Raw genomic sequence first — 24,607 nt, 5'->3', positions numbered from 1 at the left:
AGAGCCAGAACTCAGGAGTTAGACTTCCTGGGTGCAAATCCTAGAGCTGCTTCTTATCTGCTGTGTCATCTTTGGCAAGTTACTTAACCGCCCTGTGCCTCAGTTTCCCCATGTGAAAATGAGAATAATAATAGTAATCTGCCTCAAATATTGTGGGGATTAATTGTGGGGATTAATTTAGTGAGTCAGGTACAGTGATTAGGGTAGCACCAGGCACCTATTCAGCACTAAGTGTGAATAACTCACACCCTCTCAATAAGGTCTTTCAAGGGCATCTGAAATAGCAGCCCTGCTCCCAGCACTTCCCATCTCCCTTCCGTTCATTTTCCATGTAGACTTATCACCATCTGAGAGACTATACATCCCATGTATTCATTATCCCTCCCATAAGAATGTATATTCCATGGGGCATTTTTGTCTATCATTCATTGCTGTATCTGCAGTGACTAGAATTACTACCTGGTGCATAATAGGCCCTTGTAATAAAGAAGGAATATATGAAACTTACTGTGTAGACTTAGGCAAGTTACATAACTCCCCACATGCCTTAGTTTACTCATCTGAGAAATGGAGATGATGCCCACACCCTCACATTGATGTGAAGATTAAATGAGGCAACATTTGTAAATATGCCCACTCCAGTCCTTGGTACATGGTTGACCCGAGAGGACCAGTCTCTGCCTGATGGAGGAAGGGCCTGAAATGGTTAATCCCTGACTCTCCTCCCCCATGCAAAGCTGGTCCGGGCTGCAGGGCCACTGGCAGCTATCCAGGTGGAGGCTAAATGTCAGAGGTGTGTGCCTGCAGAGCTGCCCTGGTCCTGATGCAGTCTTGACCCAGGCAGCTGGAGCCCCTCGCCACCCCCTCCTGCTAAGCAATGCTGCCTGGGCCTGGAGCATTTGGGAGTGCAGGAGCAGAGCGGTGGGAACCTCCGCAGGCCTGGGTCCCACGCCACATCCTGGCCTTGGGGGAGGTGGGCCCAAGGCCTGGACTTGCTTCCCAGCTATTCCCAGGCGGCCGGCTCTCCTGCTGGCCCAGCTGCGCTGCCTGAGCTGGAGGGCTGCAGGGGTAGGTCTGTCTGTCAGCATCACTTGTCCCCACTCACGACAAAGAAGATGTGGGCCTCAGCACAAGCACAGTCTGGACTCAGAGCCCCACTCTGTCAACCCTGAAGCCCACCTGCCTCCCTCCCTGAGAGGGAGTGTGTAGAATGACAGCCACAGAGGACTCACCGGAGCCCTGGGATTCCAGCCTGTGGCTTCCCAGATTTCTCCAATTTCTCACAATGCCCCAGCTTTTCAGCAACTTCTCTGAGAGTCATGCCTCTCCATGACGGACCCAGAAAGACGAAAATAGACACAGGCTTCAGTGTGAATGCTGAAGATGAAATAAATGCAGTCCAGCATTGCCGCATGGGCATCCACTCCACAACCATCTATAAACCCCCACTCTGGGCCAGACACTGTGCACTGTAGGATGCGGCAGTGAATAAAACACAGACCTGATTGTCAAAAAGCTCCCAGTCGGAAACGGGGTACAACTGTGAGCAGGCCGGGGTAGTAGGCAGAAGTATCTTGGTGGAGCTGTACAGGGAATGACGAGACTATGGATGAGGGGTCTCTAACTCAGCGTGGGGAAGGAGGGAGCATGAGAAATCTAGAAGGGTGGTACCAAGGTGCTTCTGGCCAGCAACAACTTGGGGGAGAATAGAGGAGCTAATGAATGGAGAAATGATATTTCCCACCAAGGGGCTGGCTCAGAACGGCTCTGGGGAGGGTGCCAGCTTCAGCTCCCATCCTCCCAAACTTCAAGCACTTTTACCAGAAACTAAGCCCTCTGAGGGCAGGGACCAGGCTCAGTCTGCATCCCTAGAATGAGGACAGGCATATATGGCAGGCACTGAGTAGAAATGTCTGAGTGTGCCAATGAATAAACAAACCCCTGAAGGTAAGATCACTACTGACCCAGGGACGTGTTGCTTTTTTGTTATCCCACAGACATTAACATAAATTTCTATTGCCCAATTTCCTCTTGGTAAGTGTAAGAACCTTCACAGGCTATAAACTCTCCAACTGGTGCCAAACAAGGTATCACTCAGCCTCCAACACAGGCCTCTTTAGAGGGAACCAACCATGGGGTTCTGTCCATCACCCTGAGTGCTGCCAGCCTCCCCATCGATGGTCACCAGAGTCACACTCCTTTGGTACACCCTGGGAAAAGCCGCAAGAATCACACACCACTGAGGATAATGGCCAGAAAGTCACTGCCAATGTTTGTGGCTCGGTATTTACAGAAAAACAGGATCATTCTGTGCTTGCTACCCACAACCAGTCATAGGCGCATGTGTAGGCTCATCCACACACCCTGTGTGGAACACGCAGCCCACTCCCCAGGCCCCTGCCATCGACAAAAGTATACAAGGAAGAGATGCCAATTGGATTTATCTGTTTAAACAGCATCCCGTGAAGCTGGGCCCTGGGTGAATTATCCAAACAGTAACCATTCTTGCTTCCTTCTTAAAGAAAAACTGTAGAGAGCATAAATTCTCCTTGCATCTCTGCTATTCATTCATGCAGCCAATATTTAATAAGGACCTACTATGCGTTAGCCCCTGCTAGTGGAACTGCGCTATGGTTTGCATGTCTGTGTTCCCTCCAAAATGCATATGTTGAAACTTAATCTTTGTTGTAATAATATTAAGGGTGGGGCCTTTTGGGAAGTGATTAAGTCATGATGGCTCTACCTTCATGAATGAATTAGTGCATTATAAAAGGGCGGGAGGCAGAGGCGGGCAGATCACAAGGTCAGGAGATCGACACCATTCAGGCCAACATGGTGAAACCCCGTCTCTACCAAAAATACAAAAATTAGCCGGGCATGGTGGCACGTACCTGTAGTCCCAGCTACCTGGGAGGCTGAGGAAGGAGAATCGCTCGAACCCGGGAGGCGGAGGCTGCAGTGAGCCGAGATCGCACCATTGCACTCCAGCCTGGCGACAGAGCAAGAATCCGTCTCAAAAAAAAAAAAAAAAAAAAGACAGAGGGGGCTGGAGGTAATTAGCTTAGGCCCTTTTAGCCCTTCCATTCCTTCTGTCATGTAAGGACACAGTGTTCTTCCCCTCCAGAGGGAGGAAAGGAACACAGACATACAAACTATAGCATAGTTCCACTGGCAAGGGCTAATGCATAGTAGGTCCTTATTAAATATTGGCTGCATGAATGAATAGCAAAAATGCAAGGAGTACCTATGCTCTTTACAGTTTTTCATTAAGAAGCAACAAAACACCACCTTAGGAGCAGAGGGCAGCCCTCACCAGACACCAACTCTGCTGGCACCTTGATCTTGCACTTCCCAAAGTCCAGAACCATGAGAAATGTTGTTTTGGTTTATAAATTACCCAGTGTGTGGAATATTGGCACAAATGGACTAAGACATACTAGAAATGCAAAACTGAACCAGTCAGAGCTTTGCATTCTGGAAGCTAATAGTCTAGCGAGAGTCAGGACAGTGGTTTTCAAACATTGTGCTCAGTGCTTCATCAGGGACAGGCCTGTGGGAGCACAGGTAAGAGGGAACCCTACTACCTGAAATTGGTGGGGAGGAGGAGGGGTTAGAGAGACTTTACAGGTGTGGTGATTTTTGGACTGAGTCTCAAAGGACAGCGAGGCGTTCCCCAGGTATGACCCTTCAGGTAATAGGGAGGGCAGGAGTTAGAAGTGTGAGCGGCAGGGCAGGCAGAGCTTGGGCAGCTGGCAAGGAGATGACCTGAGAAGTAGTCCAGGGCTCAGACATGAAGGGACTATACCCCTTGAATTCTGAAACCGGGTTTGGGATTTTCCAGATTCCCCTTTGGTCCATTAAGAGAGTCCATTCTCAGACCAAGGGGGTCAAGGGTTACCACACTTCACACAAAGACAGAGACCCTGAAGAGTAATCCGGGCATGAGGACCCCAAGGAAAAGAGTCGGGGAGAATCCTCCAGCCACTGTTTCTGAAGCCCAGGCCCCCACATCCTACCAGGCCCGGGGGCACCTCCATGAGCCCACACACACAGAGCCAAGGCGTGAGTGAGGGCCACCATTCCCTGGGGTGACCAAGCACCATTCCACAAACCCAGACCCAATAAGCAGACTCTGAAAAAGACTAGCCCCCGCCACTTCAGCTGCTGGATAGCTGTGCCTTCCCCTCTTGAGATGTCACACTCCCCATCTGTGTGTGAATGGACTCAACTCCTCCCTTCTCCGACATGATCTGCAGGAGGACTCTCATACAGCTGCTGGCATGCACAAGATGTTGACAATGAAGGTGACTACCATTTCAAGACCCTTTTACAGGCGAGAAAGCTGAGGCCCAAGAAGCAGGCTACTTGCCTCAGGACCCACAGCAAACTCATGCCACAGCCATGTCTAGAACCCAATTATCGAATTCACAGCACAGAACTCTTCTCTCCCACTATAGAACAGTCACAGACAAATCCTGCTTTGCTTCCTGGTTTCCCCTGAGTTTCTACTGAAGTGGAAACAATAACTACAAAAATGCAATATAAAAACAAAAATTAAAAATTCCAAAAATCTTAGCCAAGATTCATTCATGAATATTTCCCCTAAATATTGTGAGCCCTGCTAGGATCCAAGATACACAGCCTCTCTCTTTAAATATTCCCAAATACTCCAGGAAACTGATTCCCAACTTCTCCTGATTTCCTCAACTCAGATTTTCTCTTTGAAGCCTGAAGGGTACTTAGAAACTTCTCTTTAAAAAGAGAAGGTGCTCCTGACAGTCATTCCAAGGGATTTGGATTTGCCAAGTTGAAGTTACAGAAACCTGTGACTATGCATACTAATTATTATTATTTGCCTACCATTAGTATGCTTTCTCACATTTCACATCTGATTTTTTATGTACATTTTTCTCAATTTTTGTGTGCAAACAGTCCTAACATGAAGTGAAAAAAATCATTGGCAAAAGGAGAAAAGCAAACAAACCAGCCTGGTGTCCAGGGATTCGAGAATTTCAGGAGGATCAGGAGGCAAATTGGATATGTTCTCCAGGAAAGGGGAGCTATTGGGCATATCAGCTACACAACCGATCACCTGAGGATTCCACTGGAAATGAAAAAGAGAGAAAGAGAAGGAGTCGAGAGTCCCCCAAAACCCTAAGTGGCTTCTCCCCAGCTTTAGAACACCACAGGGATGCCCACCTTTTAAGAGACTTGCTTTCCTAGAATAGCCCCAGCCCCTCGCTGTGGGCTTGTGCTGTGAATGACAAAGTACACATGGCAGGGAGGCCTGAGAGTTCCAGCAGGTAAGGAGAAGACCCTCAAAAGTAAAATAAAATTTAAAAAAATCTGCTACTAACTGGTAGTTATTTGAACTAGTTATACCAGAGACCAGGAGAAGGCCGTACAATCACTTCTTCCCCAGGGCTCTTCTCCTGAGCTGAGCAGACGCCAGCCGTGTGTTTATCATTTCTCCCCACTATCTTTTAAGGCAGCCACATCCCAAGCCAGCAGGCAGAAGCTGGACCAAGACACATGTCCAATGGGGAAGGAGGCCAGGTTCATTGCACCAGGCATGAAATACGCCTTATCTCTTATTTGCCAACACACCTGCACCATGGGGACCATAAAATGTGAACCTCATCCCCATTTCCCATTATAAATTAGAGGTTCACAAAGCCCAAATAATGTGTGCTGGGCCATTTAGCAATGATAGAGCAGGACTGGGTCTCCCTCCAATTCCATGCTACCCAAGAGGTACCAGGACCACTGCATGTAGTGTGCAGGCTGTGAACTGCAAGAGAATCCCACATCCAAGGAGATACATGAACCCACCCTGCCTGCAGGGCTTGTACACCTGGGAGAGAGTACACTCAGTACACTCAGTACAGATATCGGAGTGCAGAAAGCCAGTCCCACTTATGCTCCCTCCACTCCCCTCCATTCCCACCTGCCCAATCACAGCCATAGTGGGAGCAGGGGAAGGGCATATCTTATCCCTGGTACAACACAGAGGGTGTGTGATCAGGTGAGAGGGTGATTCTGTGAGTGAATGCACAGCCAGGCTCAGGAAAGTGCCCCCCAACACACACACACTGGCAGAGCTGGGCTACTTTACAGGAGTATGCTTAACTATGTTTCCTTCAAGAAACAAAGGCCTCCCCACCCACCGACCTTGTTTTTTGTTGTTGTTGCTTTTTAAACAGAGTGCTTTTTAAACAGAGTCACGCGGCTGGAGTGCAGTGGCGCAATCTCAGCTCGCTGCAACCTCCACCTCCCGGGTTCAAGCATTATCCTGCCTCAGCCTTCCGAGTAGCTGAGACTACAGGCGCACACCACCATGCCTGGTTCATTTTTGTATTTTTAGTAGAGAGAGAGTTTCCCCATGTCCACCAGGCTGGTTTCAGACTCCTGACCTCAAGGGATCTTCCCGCCTTGGCCTCCCAAAGTGCTGAGATTACAGGCGTGAGCCACCGCACCCAGCCTGACAAAGACCCTTCTTAAATTCACACCCAGGCCCTGCATGGCTAAGCAGCCTCTCTGATCAGGCTCCCCCTTGGCAGCTGGCAGGTCAGCTACCTGGGCCCCTCTGAAGCCACCCCAGGTCACCTCTCATCATTCTCCTCCAGGAGCTAGACAGTTGGGATAACCTGGCTCTGGAGAGGAAGACTGGCAAGTCCCAAGAAAGTATTTGTGTCTCCCCCTGCTATTCTCATCCAGCTGGCCTTTCTCCATGGCCCTCACCCATGATAAATGCACCCTGGAGGGGGAAAGAGGAACAGAAATTCCATGCTCTGGACCTTGCCTGGAGCTGGCTTCCCAATCACGCGACTTCCGCGGCACCTGCTCTTGCTGGGAAGGCACCAGTGGGTCCTCTCCAGCTCAAACATCTGCCTCCCTCAGCTTGTCCTGCCTGCAGGAGCTGGCCAGCTTCTCCTGCATGCTATGCTGACGCAAAGTTCTCTGTCCTGAATCGGCAGAACCGCCTCTGTCAGGGATGTGGGGTTTGTTTTCTTAATTAACTGAAAATGCTAACATGGGAGCCCGGGAGCTGGCAGGGGCCTGGCCTTCAACGGCTGCTAGAAAAATTCTTGCTTTGAAATCTGGATCTCTAATGCCCCACATGGGATGTCAAAACAAACAGGGACACTTGATCCTGGAGCACAGGGCCTGGGGCAGGTTCAGGTTACAGGGCCAGAGATGGATTTAGCTACAGGATGCCACAGCAACCAACAGGTGACCAGATCCTGATTTCCCAAAATGGTATAGCTAGACCCCAAGATGCCCCTTGCTGGGGCACGGGCTCTAGGGGGATGGGGAGAGGTCATTGGGATTTTTGCCAGCAATACTTCCTGAGTGCCTACTGCCCAGCAGGCACGGAGCTGGGGGCGGGGGAGGCTGCAGAGATAGCCAAGTTCTATTGACTCCTGCGCTTGAGGAGATAAAATTAGGAACAAATTACTAATGTGTAGCACAGAAGGCCCCCAGAGCTGAAATATTTACTATCAAGACCTTTGCAGATAATGTTCACTGACTCCTAATGTACAAGACAGAAAAGGGTAGAGTGGAGTCTGGAGAAAAGATGACCAGAATGACCACCCAGAGCCCAGCTGAGGGAGAGTAACCAGAGAGTGGAGATACAATGGAGCATCATTCAAAAGCAGAGATGACAGCAAGACCCAAAACCCCAGCAGGGGGAGGAGGGAAAGGAGGTGGAAGAGGATGGAGAGGCAGGGGTCCGGAGTCTCCTGCCTCCGGCCTCCAAGACTGGCAGGACATCCGATCCAGAAAGGATGCTGATTGCCCAGCCCCATCTAAGGGCCATGGCACCAGGCTAGCATGATACAGCCCTGGATGCCCCCAGGGTGATGAGGCACAAGTCACATACACAGTTCTGTACACCAGGGATCATGCAATGGCCTTCTCACCTAACAGCTGGGCCTCAGGAGAGGTCAGAAGTTCTGAATGACCAGAAAACATCCCTCTCTGGGAGGAAGTCACACAGTGTTCCAGGGAGGCCCCACACTTCCCCCTTCCTGGCACAAGTCGTCCCATCTGCAAAGGCCCAGAAAGGAGCAAGTTTGCTTGAGGTCAGAGATGCTATGTCAGAGCAGAGCACACCAATCTGAACTCAAGAGTCTTCCTTTTTCCTGACTTGCCTGTTCCTCTCTGAGTCTCTGGCCTAGGTCCATCCTGAGCTTGGAGACCAGCAGGTTGGAAGATTCAGAACCCCCAAGCTGCTTTGCCCCAACCTGAACTCCTCAGTTTTCTTCACCCCCCAGGAGAGGGGGATGTTGAACCATTTCCTCTTGGGACACCCATACTGCACATCTCCCTTCCTGCAGTAGAATCTGTCGATGTAGCCTTCCTTAATCTTTGGGCCTTTGAAGCACACAGTGTAGAGCCCAGTTTGAGAAACAAAGCATTAAAAGTTAAAAACTATCATTTTAGGAAACCACTCGGTGCCAACTTGCACAGAAACACAAACCTGGGGACTAAAATCGCATGCCAATAATAGGTTATATGGTGGTCATTCAGATGATACAGAATAAATGCCTCCACTTTTTAGAGTATTATTATTAAAATGAAAACAAAGAAACATTTCTCAAGGAAAAGCACATTCTCAAGCAGAGTCTCACACCTTGGAGAAAACAATCACACAATGTTCCCAGGGGTCTCTGGGGCCCAGTGTGAAGGGCTCTGGCTGGGGGTGAGGACCCAGGCTATGGAGTTAGGCTGCCGTGGACCCTTCCCTGTCCCAGCTGTGTCCTGAGTGCCCTCCACAATGGCTGTCACACAGTAGGCCAGCAATTCAACTTTGTTGAATACACAAATGAATGAATGGTTAGATGAATTAAGAGGTTCATCCTGGCTTTTCCATTTACCAGCCCTGCATCTTTAAGGAAAGGTCCTTAATCTCTGAGCCTTAGTTTCTTCATCTGTGAAATCTACAAAATTAGTCACAAGTCAATAAACTACTGCAAGAATTAAAGGAGATGCAGCCTTTAGCAGAGTGATTGCTGCATTCAAGGTACAGAATAAACGTTTTTGTTACCTTTCAAAAATGGCTTTAATCTCACATCCAAAATATCTTTCCAGCTGTGCACACCTTCCCAATTCCATCATGCCATATTATATTTTGGTAAATCCCCAGCACAAAGCCTGGCACAAGTAGGAACACAGAAAACATCTGTTGAAGCATAATTTAGCAGAAAGTGTCTCTGATTTGGAAACCCTGGCCTCGGATGAGTGCCAGGGGCTGAGGCTTCTTACATTTCCTGCCTCCTCCATGGGAGGCCACCTCTTTGTAACAGACCCCAGCCCTCCAAACTGTACCTGAGCATTCAATGCCAGGAAGCTCACCTGTGTCCATGCCACAGGAAATGGGGCAGGGGGGCATTTGCTCTGCAGAGGGTGGGGATGCTGGCTGAGCCCATCCCCCTGCTGCATAGACTTCTCCTCCCATTCCTTCTCACTCCAGCTCTGGGGAGCGTGGGCCTCCCCCCAGGCAGCGTTCCCAGGCTTCAGCAGTAACAGGCCCTTCATTCTTCCCTGCCCTTGGCAGACCTGCCTCCTCCCACTAAGACACTGTCCACTGCTGCTCACGGGCAGCTGCCTCAATCCAAGGAAACAACGCAGACTTCTTGGGGCCCAGGCCTGGTCTGTCCCCTGACCCTATAGGAAGAAGAGGAATTGGTCCGAGTCTCCTGCTGAGATAGACTCACAGGGTCACTCATTTCACCCTCAGGCTGCAAATGTCACTGGTCTCTGGCATCTTCACAAACAGCACTCACTGACCACACTTTGTTTTTCCCAAATGAGGGAGAAATCTGACATCTGCCCCTCCCGGATCTTCACTCCTTGGGCCAGGCTCCAGCTATGTTCAGATGTCAACCCCCAGCTCCCTGCCTCAAGGTTGACAACCACCAGGAGAAGGTGGGGGGGCTATCCCCAAGTTCAAGACTCGCTACCCACTGGGGATCCCAGTCCCCACCTCTGTCTCCTCCTTCTCACATTTGCCCATCGGATACTATTGGCAAGAGTCACCAGAACTCAACCCAAACTCTGCAATCCACAATCCAAGGAAGAGGATGTAACGCGGCTTTCTTTCACTTACCAAGTTTATCCAGCTATTTTCCAACTTTCTTTTTAGGGATCCTGAGCTCAGTCCTCAAAAATTATCTTCTGATGTCCCAGCACAGAGCTGGGTGCTGGGAGCCCAGGGCCACAGCAGGGGGCTGCAGACAGGGAGTCCTTCTGTGGGCATGGATTCCTGGGGTGGGGTGTGCTTGATTTGAAGCAGTGGCCCCTCCTCTGGAGGCTTCAGTACTAAAATCCAGCCCAGGAGTGTCCCAACCACAGCCCAGCAAGGTATCCAGCAAGGGAGGCAGGACCACTGTCAGGAGCAGAATGTACGGCTGTCTTTCTTAAAGGGACAGCCTACCCCAAGAGCCCGAGGTGGGTGGAAATGCTAGAAAGGAAGGAGCAAGGGAGGATGAGCTAGCATCCTCTAGGGAAAAAATCTGAACACACACCAGTCTGTGACTCGGCACTAGCCTCATCCTGTGGTATGACAAGCTTCTCCACTTTCCTGATGTGGAACTTGGAGGCAGAAAGACCCTTCCCCAGGGGAAGGTGTCCTCCTGTAGCTCCAACTCTAGGGCTGAACTCACCCAGAGGGTGTTGCAATAACCCATAAGAAATATTAATTATTTACTATGTACACAGCACTTTCCTAAGTGCTTTGCATGAAGAAACTGATTTAGTCCCCATAGGAACTTTAGGAGGTAGGTATTGTGATTATTATTCCCATTTTACAGATGAGGAAACTGAGGCCTGGAGATAGAAAATTGCCAAGATCTTACAGGTAATATGTGAAAAAGTTAGGATTTGAACAAAACTGATTCTACTGGAGCTCAACCACTCATCCTCTACCAACCTTGTCTGGAGGGTAAATTTCTTTTTTCATCTTTATAGTTTTTTGTATTGTCCACATTCTAAAATAAGCGTTATTCTGTATAAAGAGAAAAAAAATAAAGATCCCACTTTCTATCTCTCACTCCAATATTTCAACCAAGACGAGACTAGAGCGAGAAGATAAATGTATTCTACATGGAAACTCTAAGAGGAAGGAGAGTAGCAAAATTAACAGGACAGTGCAGCAAGGCTATGATTAAATCTATTTAAGTTTTGCCTATTATAGATCCACAGGCAGGTTTTAAATAAAATTAAAGCAATAGCTTCTTCTTTCAGCCAAAAACTGAAATAAAAAGTTTCTTAAAACCTGGTAATTGAAAAATTCAGTGAAGTCCAGGCTCCTCATAGATTATCCAAGACCTTTCCTAATTTGATCATCAGCTCCCTCCGCAGCTTCCCCCACATGCTCCCACACACCCCACCCAGCCACCAGGCCAGATTACCAGAGGTTTCCATAAGCCTCTCCAGCACGCTGCCACTCGCTCAGGCTAGGATGCCCATTCCCTCCGCCTGTGCAGTCTTTGCCGTCTTTCCATACCAGGTTAAACTGTCAGTGCTGCTATGGAGGCTTCCACCCCCACGAGCAGAGTGTTGAACGTTAAAAACTCCCTCCTCTGCGCTCCCACAAGCTTTGCCCATTGCTATGGACTGAATGTGTGTGTCCTCTCAAAATTCATAGGTTGAGGCAGAATTCCCTATCTGATGCTATGTGTAGGCGGGGACTTTGGGATATGATTAGGTCATGAGGGTGGAGCTCCCCTGAACAGGATTCATGCCCTTATAAAAGAGACCCCAGAGAGCTGTCTCATCCCATCTGCCATGTGAGGACACAGTGAGAAGGCTGAACCATCAGACATCAAATCTGCCGGTGCCTGGATCTTGACTTTCCGGCCTCCAGAACCGTGAGAAATAAGTGTTTGCTGTGTAAGTCACCCATGTGAGGACACAGTGAGAAGGCTGAACCACCAGACATCAAATCTGCTGGTGCCTGGATCTTGACTTTCCAGCCTCCAGAACTGTGAGAAATAAGCGTTTGCTGTGTAAGTCACCCAATCTATGGTATTTTGTTAGAGCAGCTTGAACTAAGACATCATCCAAAGTCTATTGTTAGAGGTGGCATCACATTGTATGCTAATTAACTGAGCATCATTTTTTCACTTTTCTGTCCCTAGCACCTAGCACTAAAATCTTGTGGAGTCAGGCAGCTCGTGATAGTAATTCTTATTGTTTGAGAGTGTGTTTAGTTTTGCGGGCACTTCCTCATGAGTTACCTCATTTGAACTTCACAACAATGAATAGGCGTTAGATGTGTCAAATGTTAGTACTGGAGGACATAAGTAGCATTTGAGGTCCTTGTAACTCTGCCCTTTGAAGACGAGGTTTGCCCAGATGGACCTGAAGGATGGGCCAGACTCCACCCCGTCCCTGCCTTCCACAGGCCTCCCCGTGCTCCAACCTAACATCCTCTTGTCCTCAGCTTCCCTCCAGCCAAGCAGAAAGCCAGTGGGCATAGAGATGATGATGATGCTCACCAGCTGGGGTGTAGCCCGCATTCTCTGTGAGCTAGCGCATGCAAAATGGCCAAAGCACTGATGAGGGGCCACATTTTCAAATAAGAACCCAGAACAATTCTGCCAGTTTTGTGGAGGAAAACCCTGTTACACATCCCTGAGGCTGTACCCCCTGGCACTGGCATCACTGAGAGAGGGTGTGGAACAAAGGCACACAGAATGTCAGAGCCAGAAGGAACCTTAGAAATCACATTGCTCAACCCCACTCTAGACAGGGAAATGAGGGCCCAAACTCGGGAGGGACTTGTCAGAAACACAGTGACTCAGTAGCAAAAAACACAGAGCGACAGCTGGCTCCTGAGCCCTTTCAGATGATTCTGATCCAAGCAAGAAAAAGGAACCTAAAGAATTTATACTAAAAGGAGGTCACAAAGGCCAAATTAATTGCAAGGCATTCTTCAATCACACAGCACACAAATGGGCTTTAAATGCAACATCACACACAGAAAACATGTTATAAAGAAAACAATACAGAAGAATAACAGGACAATGTTCAGTAACAGTGTTCAAATTTAGTGACCCTGGAGGCCAGGCCATGCTACAACCCATTTTCTTCCATGACTCCCCTACGAATGAATTGAGCAGGTAGAGCTAAGTCTAACACTATTTCTTCATTGTGTTAGTAGAATGCATTAACGTCAAAATACCACAGATTAATACTTTCTTTCATCCTCAGATAAAATAATTTATAGTTGTTCTAGTTGTTGGCCCTTAGTCAAATATTGTTGGTCCCCACCCCTGATTGCACACAGAGGATTGTATTTCCTGGGTCCTTGTGTTGGGTGGGGCCATGTGGCTAATTTTGGCCCATTCGCTGAAAATAGAAGGTGAGTGTCATAAGGGTTAATTTTATGTGTCAACTTGGCCATGGGACCAGGTATTTGGTCAAACACCAGTATAAAGGTTGCTGTGGGGTTTTTTTGTTTTGGTTTGGTTTTTTGTTTTTTTGAGACGGATTTTCACTTTGTCACCCAGGCTGGAGTGCAGTGGTGTGATCTCGGCTCACTGCCTCTGCCTCCCGGGTTCAAGTGTTTCTCCTGCCTCAGCCTCCCAAATAGCTGGGACTACAGGCATGCGCCACCATGCCTGGCTAATTTTTGTACTTTTAGTAGAGATGGGGTTTCACCATGTTGGCCAAGCTGGTCTCAAACTCCTGACCTCAGGTGATCCACCTGCCCTGGCCTCCCAAAGTGCTGGGATTACAGGTATAAGCCACCATGCCCAGCCAGATTTTTTTTTTAAAACACTTAATCAGTCGACTCTGAGTAAAGTAGATTACCCTCCATAATGTGGATAGGCCTCATTTGATCAGTTGGAGGCCTTCAGAGAAAATGACCGAGGTCCCCCAATAAAGGGAACTCTACCCCGAGACTGCCTTCAGTCTTGAGCTGCAACATCAGCTCTTTCCTGGGTCTCCAGCCTGCTGGCCTACCCTGCAGATTTTGGACTTGTTAGTTCCACAACCATGGGAGCCCATTCCTTAAAACAAATCCAGATACATGTAGAGAGAGATCCTATTGGTTGTTTCACTGTAGAACGCTGACGAACACAGGCATCATTAGTGGTCTAGAGCTTTTAATTGTGAGGACCAGACTCCTTTTCCTTTAGAACAGCAACTATCAACACTGAAGACAGGGCCTGTTCTGCCAGCCTCAGTTCCTGAGGGACTATAACAAGCAGAGCCCCTCTGTTGATCCACTACAGACAGATAACATGAGTAAGAAATATACCTTTGTTGTTTTAAGTCACTGAAATTTGGAGATTGTGTGTTATTACGCATAATCTTTTACTGACTGAAGCGCTCATTGTTTATCTTAGATTTAAGACATTAGGGGGCAAGGAGAGAAACCCAGAAAAGTAATAGAACCATAAAAGGATTTTGATCCTGGCCTCCCAGAAAGACTCCCAGACACATGGCCCCTTCCTCCAGCTGCATAGTTTCCCTGTTGTGTATGTTGGGATCCTGGGAGTCTTAACCCAGAATCCAACCACGGTTGTGTAAGTGCATCAAAGGTACGATCTCACTGCTGAAACTTCCCTAGAAAATGTTCAGAGCTCTGCTGAGGAATCTGACCTGGGCCTAGGATGGGAAGCCCTCCAAAGAACAAAAGTTTCCACTACGGCAACAAGAATGTTAAACATGATTTTGAAAAAGTTCTCAGTAATAGAAATGTGATGATGAGTATTTATAAGCCAAAAACCAAAGGCCATTCCCTAGTTCCTGTGAGGTTTCCCGCCACACGGGGAGGGTTAACAGGACTAGAGACGGTACTGGAAACAGACCTGGATGTCCTTGGCTCCACTGTAGATGGGTTAAGTGTGGAGCCTTTGAGAAAAAGCCGTCACAAAGTGTTGATGATTCTCCTTGGAAATCAAGGGTGATCCAGAGGCTGCTGGGACTCCTCCATACCTTTCTTCTCAATGAATAAATCCAGGCCCCTGAACTTAAATACAGAGATAAAGTGTGGGGTAGAATAAGATATAATGGACTTGAACTATTACAGGAACTATTTAGCTTAGACCAGCAGCTCTCAAAACTGGGGGTGGCTACTCATCACACCCCCTGCTCCCAGAGACATTTGGCAATGTCTGGAGAAGTTTTGTGGTTCTTGTAACTAGTAAATGTTACTGAGATCTACTGGGTAGAGGCTAGGGGTGTTAATAAGCCTCCTATAATACAAAAGATAGCCCCCCACAACCAAGAATTATGTGGCCTAGTATCAAGGTTGAGAACCTGTGGTTGCGATCAAATCCCTAGTTATGAGGGTGTGAAGATTTAGAACAAGAGCAGAAGGAACATTTATAGAGCAATATGCCCCATTGCAGAAAAATATATTGCAGTCAAACTGTGGGACCTCAGATCAGCAGTATCAGCATTACCTGTGAACATGTTAGAAATGCACAGCCTTGGGCTCTGCCCCAGACTCCTGGATCAAATTCTTTCTCAAGTATTTATTAGAAAAAATACAACGTGTGATTCATATACCTATAGAGAAAAACCAAAACTGACTATCACTAAAGCATCCTGAGAGGTAGCACAGTTCATGTCAGTAGGAAAAATAAATCTTCATTGCTACTCTCTTCTCCCTATGAGGGAGGAATCCAGCATGAGAATCAGGGTAGAAGGTCCATTCTTTAGAAGTTGTCTTTGGATTTGCAAAGTGAACTGAGGAGCAAAGTTGAGGAGTGGGGCTGGAGAGTAAAGACAGCTGAATTATTCAACATAATAAAGAGAGGGACCTGTTTGAGTGAGTTGCTGGTGAGCACCAAGGGAGGGAGGAGGAAGACCAAATGATGTAACCTTTGGCCAATCTATTTTAGAATAAGCTTATCCAGTATTCAATTCTAAATTGTTGTAATACAAATACCCTTGGTCTCCCCAGACCTCCTTAAAGTTCACCGCATTCATGAAGCCTTGTGTAAATGGTGTGTGTGTGTGTGTGTGTGTGTGTGTGTGTAAACCAGGGGTATGGGAGTAATTCCACATCTGGGTCAACACAGTGCAGAAGAGTTCGTGGTTTGCATGAAACCAATGAGAGTTAATGTTTCCTGTGAGCTTACTATGTGCAAGGCACTGTTTAAGTATTTAATACTAAACAGACACAGTCTCACTGAATGCTCACAGCTGCCCTATGGGGAATACCACTGTTATTTCATATTAGGGATAAGAGGTCTGCAGCAGAGGGAATTTATGCCACTCGCTCAGGGACACCCATACAATGAGTGAGCCTTAGAGACAGAACTGAAATCTCAGCAGTCTGGCTGCAGAGTTCAAGTTAATTTCTGGGCCACCATGCTTGTCACCTAGGGGTAGTTAATAATCTTAGCGAATTCAATGGAAATAGGAACTCAGAGCCAGAGGTGATGTGAAAAATATAAGCCACCACCACTTATTTTGGAATCTCCAGACCAGCAGTTCCCAGGCTTCAGTGTGCACCAGGATCACCACTTGAGCTTGGTAAGACACAAACTGCTGGGCTGCACCCCTAGAGCTTGATCCAGAAGCCTTGGGCAGAGCCCAGGGATGTGCATTTCTAACAAGTTCACTGGTGATTCTGATACTGCTGGTCTAAGGTCCCACAATTTGAGAACCACTGCCCTCTGTTTGTGGCAGTGAGATTCAGCTAATTTATTCTGAATCTCAAAGACAGGGCTCCTCGGGTGACATCTGGTCACAATATCAATGACTTAGTGGCTCTGAATTGAATCAGGCTAATACTGAAGAGAATGGAGGAGGAGAGGGATGAGTGTCCAGTGGAATTCAACCTGGAAAACTTCCTGGAGGAAGAGCCACGTGGTGAGAACAGATGCTGAGGTTACTTATTTCCTCAAATCTTCTTGATACACACTCCATACAGCAGGGCTCGGGCATTTGAGTTCCATAGAAATGGTGGGAGGGCACCCCTTGTTCTTTGGTGAGTCAATCCAGAAAGGCTTAGCAGAAAGTGAGGAATTGGGAGACATTCTCTTCCATGGAACTAGAAGCTGCCTAGGACAGTGGTTAGGAGAAAGATGAACACGTTTGAATTGCAGCTCTGCTGCTGTGCCACATGGATCTTACTCCAGGTCCTTAGCTGTTCTAAACTTTAGTTTCCAAATCTGTAAAACAGACAATCAGTTGTGTGTGAAGTGCTCACCACAGTGCTCACTCAACGCCAACGCCAACGCCAACCCCAACAAAGGCATCAGAGCTCCATCTGTGGCCAGAGAAACCAAGCCAAGGTCAAAGGGAAGGCTGGCTTTGTTACTGCTCCCAACCACATAGGAGCTGGGAGGTTGAGGTTTAGATGCTCTTCATCTTCTATCATTTAAAACAGGGCATCCAATCTTTTGGCTTCCCTGGGCCACACTGGAAGAAGAAGAATTGTCTTGGGCCACACATAAAATACACTAGCACTAACGATAGCTGATGAGAAAAAAAAGAGAAAAAGAAAAATTTTAAAAAAATGAAATCTTGCAAAAATCTCATAACGTTTTAAGAAATTTTATGAATTTTTGTTGGCCCTCATTCAAAGCCATCCTGGGCCGCATGCAGCCCATGGGCCACGGGTTGAACAAGCTTGATTTAAAAGATCCTCCATCCCACAGGGTATCAGCTGGTCTTTTAGGGCCCCTTTTCCCCAGTTCTCAGTTTCCTCTCTACCAAACAGTGGCCATGACCCTTTTCCACACCTCACTGGACTTATCTCCTCATTTACAAAGTTGGTAATACTAAGCAGAGGATAAAACCACAATACAAAACTGTCTAACATCTGCACATATAACATGTACTCAACCATGCTTTTACAATGTATGTGGAGAGAAAAGACTGGAAACATTAATTGCCAAATGTTAAGTAAACTGGGAAGGCAGATTCTCCAAGTGTGGTTTGTGGCCAGGTGGGAAGCTGCGAGAAAGCGGGCAGAGGAACAGAAAGATCAAAGTCTCTTTTCAGTGCCCCGTGATGGGCTCATAAACTAATTTTATTTTTGTCTTCTGCTTCTATGTATTTTGTATAACAAATCCATGTTTCTTTTATAATAAAGGAGAGAAATTTTTTTTTAAAAAAAAGCAACTTCATATCCTCCTAAAGCTTTTCTTGATTATAACCCACTCCACACGCACTCTGCTCACTCAGCTCACGTGCTTCCTCTTGGCGCCTGTCCTGTTCCTGGCCTATGAATTTGCATAACACAGCCATAAGAGGTTGCTTTCTAAATGCTTTCGAGCAGATTTCCTATTCATTTACCTTAGATCTTCTGGTAAGCTGAGCTGCCCCAAAGTGGAGGGAGATGCTTCCTCCTAGTGGAAGAGCAGCCAGACTCATTGTCTATGATTCACCCCCACCCCAAAAACTCACTAGAGGGCTCTTCATACAGTAAGTGGTCCATGCCAAAAGGAACTGCAAAGAAAGTGGCCTGTAGGTGAGGAGAACTGTGTACACACACACACACACACACACACACACACACACACACACACAATCTGCCTCTTCTTTCCTTCTCTCTCCAGAGGAAAATGTCATCCGGTTAGTGCCCTCAGATGAACTGGGAAGGCAAGCTCCCCGGTTGTGGTTTGTGAGGGGTGGGTGGCTGGGGAGGGGAGGTGTCAGGGAGAGCCAATCCACTTCCATCTGGCACTGAAATCTACACTTATTTTCCTGGACTGGACTACGATCCCCCTTCCCAATGTGAGGAATTGTGCTTTCTTGGTGACACACACTTTCCCCCAAGAATGCTTGGCTTTTCAATGAGGAATTCTTGTATATTTGGGATTCTTGGAAACAGGACAAAGACTAATGAATTGCTGGCTCTATCCTAGGTTTGGAAACCCTCTAGAACTCACAGGAGCTGGAGGAGGACAGAGGCAGGCAGGAAAAGGGAGTTGAGGGTGTGTTTGCAACAGAGGGGAGGGTGGCAGGATTGAGATGTCAGATTAAATTGTTCGAGTTACAGGCACTCCAAAAGCTACCTGCTGACCCCACAGTCAGAGGTCACCATCTACACTAAGAATAGAAGGCTGACAGGGGCAGGGTGTGGAGGCAGGGGATACTGAGTGTTTGTGGAGGCTAGAGAGTTATAACAAAGCAGAATTCAGGTATAGTCGATTGTCAAGTACATCATGAAGTGAAATGGTTGAGGTACGGCACAGAAAGCACGGGTCTTAGGGTCAGGCACACCTTACTTGGAATCCCCTCTGTGCCACAAACTAGATGTGCAACTTCAGGCAAGTTGACTAAATTCTCAGAACCTCAGTTTCCTCTTCTATAAAATAGGATAATACCCACTTTGCAAAGCTGTTAGAATGAGATGTGTTGAAATGTGCAAGGGCTTAGCCCAGTGTCTGGCACCTAGTGGGCCCTCCATACATGGTAGGTATTATTTAGAGAATTTGAATTTGAAGAGTAGGAGTGTATAAAGCCCTTCATAGGAGAACAGCTGCAGAAGGTCTGACCGCTGTGGGTCTGGCCAGGAAGTGGGAAGACCTAGCTCCCGGGGTCCGCAGCAACTAGGCTTATATTCCCCTCCTAACACGCTCTTTGGGGGCCTTTGTTAGTTCTGGCAGGTTTGGGCTATGCACCCTGCCCTATGCCCCGGATACAAATCCTCTGTAGCCTCAGTGCTTAAGTCCAAGGAGTAAATGTCCAGGTCATCAGAATGAAATCACAGAGGGTCTACAGGGGCCCTGCATCCTCAGTTCCCTCAATTATCAGGAAGGGGACTGGCTTCTCAGTAAACATTAGGCAAACCATCCAACCCTGGTGTCTAAGGAGCTCCATGAGTTCTCAAGCCATCCTGGAGAAAGCCAGGGGCAGAGTTCCTGCCAACCTCCTCAGATCCCCCCACCAACATCCCCTGCCAAGAGCTCTAGTAACCTGGGCAAACAGACCATGGCCCCCAGGGTGTTCTCAGCCTAACAGAGAAGGCCAAACTCAGACATAAAAGACTTCAGAATACAGAAAAACAAGGGAGAAAGAAAACAGTTTTCTTTCAAAGGAGCTTATATGCAGAGGGATCATGAGGTGATTTAAGGAATCCACATTCCATGGGGTAAATCCAGGCAGACGTTCCAGACAGGAGGGTGCCAGGTGGGGTTGCCATTTGGTGTTGCCCACGAGCTCTCCCCAAAAGTCCCCTCCTTTACTCTGTGGCCTGCCTGAAGGAGAATGGGCACTTTGTCCTGAAATAGTCAATGTACGCAACCCCTCCATCGCAGGGATGCTCAGGGTGGCTCTAGTTACAACAATAAGGGTTTAACAACTGGAGTGCTTGCAATGGCGAAGACAGAGAAAGAAAACAAAACAACATCCACATGAGGTTTTCATTTTCTTTAGCCACGTGAGAATGGCCCTGAAGATCCAGCTATAAATACCCAGCTGTCATTGCCACAAGATGGAAAATCACACACACACACACACACACACACACTCCCTTCAGTTTACACGCTTACAAATGCAAATCAAAGTTTCTAAGAATATCTGCCTTGAGAAGAGACAATGCTGGACCCCCTGTGCTAAATGCCTTGTCAGGAGGCCTCCTCAAACATATCTGAGGACTTGGCAAGGAGCGTTCCCACAGCCATCATCACGGTGGAATGAGGAGCTGCCTCCACAACACCCAGGCCAAGCAAGCCAAAGCCCACCAGTGGCCACAAACTGGGCTGAGGGGAAGGGTTTTAGATCCCTTCCCTTAGGGTGTAATAAAGAACAGCCTGCTTTACCCAGGACATTTTAGATTGGGTTCCCTAGAAGCAGAGCCTCGGACAGGATGGGTGTATGTGTGATTTGGTGAAACTGAGCTCTCAGGAAGAATCAGAAAGGGAATGAAGGAAATAGGAAAAGGCAGGGGAGGGATCTGGGAAAGAATGTGGTTTCGGGTGAGGTCTAACTTCAGCCTCATGCTGTGAGGAACTCTGAAGGGTGACTTGGACCGAGACACATTTGTCCCCCTAAGGGGCAAGGAAATGGGGCTTTTCCCCTTTCCTAGTGAGTCACTGGTCACAGGATACAGGGGAGAGGTGGGCTGGGGTAGGGCAGGTGGGTGTAACTTCCAGGTACCTCTGGGTAGAGGGGGATGACAACCCAAGGGCAGTCCACACAGGTGTGAACCCTTAGCTGGAGCACCCACAGCAACTGGGGATCTGGGCAGCACACCAATAGTATTTTCCACAGACTCTGCCATACCAAGCGGCTTGTTGCTTCAAATTTGTTTTTTCTATTGATTACATAGGTTTTTGTTTGTTTTTATTTTGTTTTACCTGGGAAGATTTTAGAATCAGCCTGCTGAAGACAGAAACAAAGGTTTGATCGATGTGATACATGATGCTCATTGTTCACCTAATGTCTGGTCTCTTCTTCTTTTCTTCCTATGAATGGGTCCCTGCTTTTGTTTGCAGCAGCAACAGGCCCAATTAAAAAATGTTCGGCTTCCCCCCAGACTCCATTGCAGTTTGGGACCTCTATTCAACAGAATTTTGACGTGTATGGACAGGACTTTCAGAGAAGCTTATTAAAGAGACTGGAAGTAGCTGGCATGCACTTTTTATGCATTGTCATTTTCTTTCTTCCTGCCTGGAATGCAGATTGAAGATGGAGGTGATGCAGCCACATTGTAACCATGAGGCAATGAGCACAAAGACAAAGGTTCCATTCTAAAGAAGGCTGAAGAAGAGAGAAAGTGAGGGAGCCTGGGTCCCTGATGGCACTGTGGAACCACCCTACCAACTCTGGAGTGTGTCTGCTGAACTGGTTGTGTAAGAAAAATAAAGAACCCCAGTTGACAGAACAACTCTAGCCAGGTTTCTGTTCCATGTGGCTATAGCTGAATATAAATTCTGATACAAACCTCAAAACACTCGTTCTGTGGGGTATACCATGGAAAAAGTCCCTTTAGATAAAGTGAGAAGTGCTAGTTTAGACATCGTAAAACTAGGGTGTTTTTTGTTTTTGTTTTTTTACTGCAGTGCTTCTCTGAGCATTGTGGCTCTCTAGGGGGAAAAGTAGGGGAGATGGAAAAGGGCTACTTAAATTTCTTTAACCACAGAACTTTCTTTTTCCCTAGGACAACCATTGTGAGAACTTAGTGTTCTATCAAAGGCAGTTTGGGAAATGCTACAATAGATGACCTCTTCAGATTTCTTTCCTCCTGAACATTTCACCATTCCCCAGCTAGAAGAAACCAAGCAGATAGCCAGGTCTACAAGCAGCCCTGGCACGTGACTTTAATGAGACATGAATGAGAGCCAAAGAACTGAGGCCTGTGAGGTTGGTCAGGGAAGAGAAATGACTAAGGTAAATTAAACTCAGGGAGGTGCCAACTCCCCTGAAATTTTGGAGTGCCCACTCCCCCATTCCCTTTCTGCTAAGCCATGAGTCTGGCAGAGGCTGTGTCCCTCTGGGTCCACAGCTCCTGCCAAGTGGTCTCTCCTGCACAGCTCCAGCAGGCAGAGCTCTGGCGACGCCACTCCTTGCTCTCACACCTTCAGGTGGAGGAGCACTAACAGCTTCCTGGTGCTGCTCCTTCCTGAGTGCGTCACCATCTCTCTACTCCCACCTCTGTAAATAGCCTTCTCATTAAACTCTTATCCATCAAACCCTTTTGGGAGTGCCAACTGCTTCCTGCCTGGAGCCTGACAGAGACAACAATACACATTCTTAGAGCAACCACGCTCCCACGATTTGCTCAAACAAGTCCCAATTTCATGATTTTTGTCTTTTAATTAAGGTGAATTATACGATGTATAAATAAGCAGGATGCAGAGAGGAAAGCCACCCCCAACTTTAGTCCCCAGTGCAAGCACCATGCCAACCCGATAAGGGGTTCACTTCTGCTGAACTGAGAGTTAAGGTTCACGGACTGGGTCAAGGACAAAGGCCACATAACAAGGACAAGGGCCCTCAGGGCCAACACAGTGTATGTCACTTGGATTGGGCTCAGACCAGATTTCAAGGGAAGGAAGCTATCATAAAAAGTAAGGGACATGAAAAAGCTGAATCGACTGCATTTCAATAAGACACCAGAGAAGAAGTCAGCATGGCTTCATTGTCAAGTAAAAGAAAGTGAAGCAATTCCCAGCGGTGGGTACTTTCCCACCTCAGGCTGGGGTGTTCGCAAAAGGAACAGAGCAATGGCTGTATATGAATGAAAATCAGAAGGGAAGGAGGACTTCATGGAGACAAGGCAGTGATGGTGGAAAGAGGAAAATGCTTTCACCCTGTGGCAATGAGAAGCACTTGACATTATCTGGTCCCATGTCCTTATCAAAAGGACAGCGTGTGGTCACTTTCTAGCACTTGCAAGAAATCCCAGTAGCTCTCAAGGAAAGGATGGGAGAAAGAAGGCTCCAGCAATCTGCTGTGTGGGAATGAGCCAGAGAGTTGCTGTTTGGTTTCTATTAGGTTGGTGCAAAAGTAATCGTGGTTTTTGCCATTACTTTTACTATGTTACTATGACCCTATTTGGCATCTCCACCAGTATATCAAAATATGATCCCAACAAATCCACAAATTAGAAAAAAAAGTCAAAAACAGTGATTACCATGTGCACATGAGATATAGATGTTTGGAGAACAGCCTATTTGGAGATGTCACGTCTACCTGAAATTTTCCAGATGGACCTACAGCCAATAGGAGACAGCTTCCTGTTCACTCTTCAGCATAACTACTTACCAATGGTCAAGGGAGACGAACTAGGAGTCTGTGCCTTGTTTTTAATATTAGCTTTGCTTAAACCAAAAAATATTTTAGATATCTAAAAAATATAAATAATAATAAAATAGGCCTGGTGCAGTGGCTCAAGCCTATAATCCCAGCACTTTGGGAGGCCGAGGTGGGTGGGTCACTTGAGGTCAGGAGTTCGAGATCAGCTTGGCCAACATGGCAGAACCCCATCTCTAGCAAAAATACAAAAATCAGCCAAGCGTAGTTGTGCTCGCCTGTAATCCCAGCTACTCAGGAGGCTGAGGTGGGAGAATCACTTGAATCCCGGAGGTGGAGGTTGCAGTGAAAGGAGGTCATGCCATTGCACTCCTGTCTGGGTGACAGAGTGAGACTCTGTCTCAAAAATAAAATAAACATTTGTATACCCACCCTTCAGTCTAAGAAATAAAATATTACAGATATAAATGGAGCCCCTACGTGCTTCTCCCCTGGTCTGCCTTACTGCCTTTCCTAGAAGGAGCCACTTCTCTGAATTTCATGGTTGTTCACAAACATAATTTTATGCTTTAATTATACATACAAATGTTTGTAAATAAAAGAGTATTTTTTATATGATTTTAACTTACTAGCAATGGCATCCTTCTGCAACTTACTTAATATTGTTTCCACATCATATCGTTTCTGAGATTATATGTCACTAGTATCTGTCTTTAACAATGTCTAGCACTCCTTTTTCTTTTTGCTGTGTTCTATAGTATTCCACTGTATGTATGTATCCAATTATTTAACCAGTCTTCTGGTTGATAATAGGTATATGGGTTGTTTTTTATTTCTTAAAAACCATGCTGTAGTGAATATTCCTGAACATATCTTCTTTCCATATGTATTAGACTTTGTCTGGACTTACCTAGGAGTGAAATTGCTG

The 24,607-nt window shown here is 47.1% G+C and overlaps 1 protein-coding gene across 4 annotated transcripts in view; it reads right to left on the bottom strand.

Annotated features, from left to right (window-relative positions):
• DAAM2 (dishevelled associated activator of morphogenesis 2) overlaps nucleotides 1–24,607 on the bottom strand; it is a 119,717-nt gene that overhangs the window by 80,409 nt on the left and 14,701 nt on the right. Inside the window, exons 1-2 of one of the 4 annotated variants that reach the window (XM_054490876.2) lie at nucleotides 16,812–17,034; nucleotides 14,829–14,989 (exon numbers count right to left, since the gene is read on the bottom strand). The exons of the other annotated variants lie outside the window; for them this stretch is intronic. The gene's annotated coding sequence lies outside the window, so the exon portion shown is untranslated. Of the gene's footprint in view, nucleotides 1–14,828; nucleotides 14,990–16,811; nucleotides 17,035–24,607 lie in introns of those variants that run through there. 4 annotated transcript variants of the gene reach the window in all.

This window comes from Pongo pygmaeus, chromosome 5, assembly GCF_028885625.2.
Source record: "Pongo pygmaeus isolate AG05252 chromosome 5, NHGRI_mPonPyg2-v2.0_pri, whole genome shotgun sequence".
NCBI lineage: Eukaryota > Metazoa > Chordata > Mammalia > Primates > Hominidae > Pongo > Pongo pygmaeus.
Note: the sequence above shows the minus strand (reverse complement) of the source record. Positions and strands in the feature narration are given on the sequence as shown.